Raw genomic sequence first — 4,901 nt, 5'->3', positions numbered from 1 at the left:
ACATTTTTTGTTTCCGAATTTTCCTCCATTTGGGTTTTCTTTATTGATTATATTTCCACTTTCATGTCTTGAACTGTTTTATTAATTTGATTCCACTCTTTGTGTTTTCATAGATTTTTTCTTTAAGAACCTCTGTCATGTCTGTAAAGGATAAGGTCTTTGTCTTGTGCTTTAGTTATTTTGGAATTCTCAGGACCTGCTGTGCCAGGGTTGCTAGGTTCTAGTGAAAACATTGTCCTGGTCATTTTGATTTTATTTTCACATTGGTATTTAGGAATCTGGATTTAGAAAGATTGTAATTCTAGGTACTGCTATCTGGTCATGTCTTTGATGGGTAGGTGTTTTGTTCCTTGGTTTCTGTTGCCCTCTCTAGTTCTTAGGTTGTGGTGGCTGTGTGTTGCCTGGTAGAAATTTCTTCTGGCATTCTGATAGGTATGGCCACTGGGGGTTTCTGGTAAAATGTTTCTAGGTACTGAGGACTGACATTCAGAAATGGAGATGGGCCGGGGTGGGGGCAACAGGAGACAGGAAAGCAGAGAGTTCCACCAGCATCTGCTTAAACCCCAGGAATGGGGTCAGAGAGTGGGGAGAGGGCAAAGCAGTCTGACACAGACTTGGGATTGGATTCTGAGGGAGAAGGGAGAGTGGAGATCTGAATCTCGCCCACCTGCTTTGCTGGCCCACATACTTTGCTGGCAGTCTTGGCTGGTGGGATCCCAGAGAATGCCTGCTCTGGAGTTTGGAGTTGGGATAATGGAATGAGTAGGGAGGATGGTTAGAGGAGAAGGTCTATGCTGCGGATTCTGGCAGTGAGGAGGGAGAAGCTACTACAGATGGTCAGGTACAGAGATGGGGGTGAAACTGGGGAATTAGATTTAGAGGAGAGGAGGGAGAAGTGGAGACCTGCAGCTAGATTACTTGCTTCATGGCTGTAGTGCTGTGTGTTATTTTAATATTACTCCAAATTTCAGTAAAAAATATAAAGTAAAAATTTTGATTTAAATAATTATTTAAAAATTATGAAGGTACTGTGTTTTAGTTAGGGTTTTATTGCTGTGAAAAGACACCATGACCATGGCAACTATTATAAAAGAAAGCATTTAATTAGTGGTGGTTTACTACCACTAAATCAGAGATTTAGTCCATTATTGCTGAGGTGAAAAGTAGGGTGGCATGCAAGCAGACATGGTGATGGAGATGAAGCTGAGACTTCTACATATAGATTCTCAAGTAACAGAATGAGACTGAGACAACTTCTTCCAACAAGGCCACATCTCTAATGCTTCTACTCCCTACGAGTCTGTGAGGACATTTTCCTACCAACCATCATAGACTGTATCTTTTTTTCAGTAATTTGTTTAACCCCTTTATATCGAAGCCCTCCCCCTTCTCCTCCTGGTCCCACTCTTACAAATTCTTCCCCCATTACCTCTCTCTTTTCCTTGGAGAATGGGAAGCTTCCTCTTGAGTAGCACCCTGCCCTGGGAGGATATGATTAGTCTGGTCCCAGGTAACTAAACTTATCCTCTCCCACTGAGACCCAACCAGGGGATCCAATGACAGACAACAGAGTCAGAGACAGCCCCCCCACCCCCGTTCCAATTGTTAGGACACTCACATGAAAACCAAGCTGCCTATTGGCTACAAATGTGTTGGTGGTTGGGAAAGGGGACTAGGTGCAGCCCCTGCAAGCTCTTTGGTTGGTGGTTCAGTCGCTGTTGGGCACATGTGCCCAGGTTAGTTGACTCTGTAGATCTTCTTGTGGTGCAGACTGTATCTTTACTGAAAGAAAAAGGAGGTTTTCTTGATGCCAGAATTTTCAATGCCCCTTTTCATTGTTTTGAGTGTGTGAATATGTGATTCATGCACACTCCTGTGTATTAGGAAGGGCACATGCCTGCAAACAAGGTGGAGAGTGTTGAATGATCTTTTCTATTAAACTACCTTATCCACAGAACTTGGAGCTAAGCTGACAGCCGTGAAGTCCCCGTGGTCCTTCCATCTGGGGTTCCCACAGCATTATGGCACACATAGACCTTTAAGAGGCTTTTAAGATGAGAGTTCAGGTCCTCAAGATCTCACACTGGGTATTCTTTCCCACTGAGCCAGCTTGCCAACACATTCTGCTTTTTAGGCCATCCTTTACTATATAGCTCAACCTGGGCTTAAATGCATCAGCCTTCCAAGCACTCACAGTGCCAAAATAACAGGTGTCCAATGCCAGGGCCTTTCTTTGGTGTCCCAGGTGTAGAAGGAGCCATACCCTCCAACTATGAATCTGTGCCCTTCTTCTGGTTAACAGGATCAGCAAGGGGAGGACAGTGGGATGGCACTTCATGGTTGTTAGGGAAGATCTTCCATTTTCCCACCAGACTGCTTTGGCCTCCTGTGGTTCTTTAGATGGAGCAAGCACTGTGCACAGGTCAGTGATAGGAAAGTCAGGACAGCCTCCAGCCTGTAGCAAGCAGAGAGCTATGGGCCATAGTCCAGTGACCTGCAAAAAATGCAATCTTCTCCAAACCACATGAGCTTGGAAGTGAATTTTTCCCAAGATGAGTTTCATAAAAGACCCAGCTCTGACATATGTCTGCCATTAACTCAATAGCCCTAAAAGAGAGGTCCTGCAATGCCTAGACTCATGACCATAGGGCAGTACTGGAGAGATGGCTCTGTAGTTAGGAGCAGAATTGATGTTTAAGAGCACTTAAGTTTGATATTCAGCATCCACACCAGGAAGCTCACAGCTACCTGTACCTTTAGGGGGATCTGACACCCTTTTCCGAACTCTCTTCACATATACATACCGATAAGTACATGAACACGCGCGCGCGCGCGCACACACACACACACACACACACACACACACACGCACACACACACACACACGCACATACAATTAGAAATAATAAAAATACATCTTTAAAATAAACCTGGGAGTGTTAGTTGCTAGGTTAACCCACTGAACACACTGTGCTGAATACACGGTAGGAACGGCTGGGATGAAGGAGGCTGTGACGTCCACTTGCACAATGTGAGAGAGACTGCGAGGGTTGGCTTCAGAATTCAGCCAATTGTGTTCTGAAACATTTTAGCAAGGAATATATTACCTCATAAATCATCTGAACATTGGCTCCTTTCCTTTCCGTATCCAATCACCCCTTGGAAAGCGTTTGCGTCTCCAGAGGTTGGTGTGGCCTAGCGTGAAGCTGATGTAAGGCTCAGTCATGGTGAACTGCACACTGGAGATTCCTGCTCCCAAGGGAAGGAGCAGTCAGACTTGGTCACTAAAGGGGGCACAGACAATGTTCCCCTACCTGTGCACTCTACCTGAGCCCTGCCTCTGCCTTAGAGGCCAATCTCTCCACCCCACCTCACAGACTTGGCTCCTATTGCTCAGGAAGTTAGCAAACACCCGGGTAGCGCACCAACCCTGAGCCAGAAGGAAAGATGCAGCCACTGTGAGCCTTGCAAAGCATGACAGGGAGCACTGGAGTGTGCCCTTCCATCTGCCACGCCCCTGAGCAGCCACTGTGAGCCGTGCAAAGCATGACAGGGAGCACTGGAGTGTGCCCTTCCATCTGCCACACCCCCTGAGCAGCCACTGTGAGCCATGCAAAGCATGACAGGGAGCACTGGAGTGTGCCCTTCCATCTGCCACNAGTGTGCCCTTCCATCTGCCACACCCCCTGAGCAGCCACTGTGAGCCATGCAAAGCATGACAGGGAGCACTGGAGTGTGCCCTTCCATCTGCCACGCCCCCTGAGCAGCCACTGTGAGTCGTGCAAAGCATGACAGGGAGCACTGGAGTATGCCCTTCCATCTGCCACACCCCCTGAGCAGCCACTGTGAGCTGTGCAAAGCTTGACAGGGAGCACTGGAGTGTGCCCTTCCATCTGCCACACCCCCTGACCTGGCTTTGCCACTTTGCACTTTGCTCCCTCTGCTCTGGATCCCACCGAAGGCAGGCTGTGGGCCTCAGTACTTACACAGGCCTTACCTGACAGGATTTTCTATTTCCCAAATGTCAACAATATCAGCTAAGACTCCCCAGAGCAAGACTCATGTTTTTAGCTCTTTTTTTTTTTAAATTTTAGTTTATTTTTTATTAGATATTTTCTTCATTAGCTTTAAAAAACTTAAATTTAAATTGTTATGAAATAATACCTTAAATAATTTGCCATAAAATCTATATCCATTATAGAAAATAAAGATGTATGAGCTTAGAGAGAATGCTCAGTGATTAAGAGTGTATCCTCTTGTTACTGGAGACCTAATTTCATACCCCAGCTCCCATGCAGAGCAACTCACAACCACTTATAACTTCAGCTCCAGGTCATACTTCATGGGAACGTACACACATGTGCACATACTGCTCCCCATCCTGGAAATACTCACATACATGTAATTTAAAAATAAGTCTTAAAAAAAGAAAATGACGATAAGGAGGAAAAAGAATAAATCATATAGAGTTTGACTTTCCGTACACCATGATGGTTGGCATTTGGAGTCCCGCTTTGGACATTGTCACTTGTATGCTGTTGGTTTCCATTGTGAGTCTGTTACCAACATGAATTGGGAATCTCTCGCACATAGTCCTAGCACTTATACCTTCTACCATGAGGGGATTCAGCCTGTGGGCTCCTTAATCTCAGACTTCCCAGCCTTTAGAACAGCAGAAAATAAATCTGTGTTCTTTATAAATTTCCCAAACTCAAGCATTCTGTGGCAGGAACATGAAAGAGACATAGGGCAGCTCTCCATGATAAGCGCCATGTGCCCCGAGGTGGCAGAGCCAGACATAGGGCAGCTCTCCATGGTAAGCGCCATGTGCCCAGAGGTGGCAGAGCCAGACATAGGGCAGCTCTCCATGGTAAGCGCCATGTGCCCAGAGGTGGCAGAGC

The sequence above is a fragment of the Mus pahari genome, chromosome 15, assembly GCF_900095145.1.
Source record: "Mus pahari chromosome 15, PAHARI_EIJ_v1.1, whole genome shotgun sequence".
NCBI classification, from domain to species: Eukaryota; Metazoa; Chordata; class Mammalia; order Rodentia; family Muridae; genus Mus; species Mus pahari.
Note: the sequence above shows the minus strand (reverse complement) of the source record.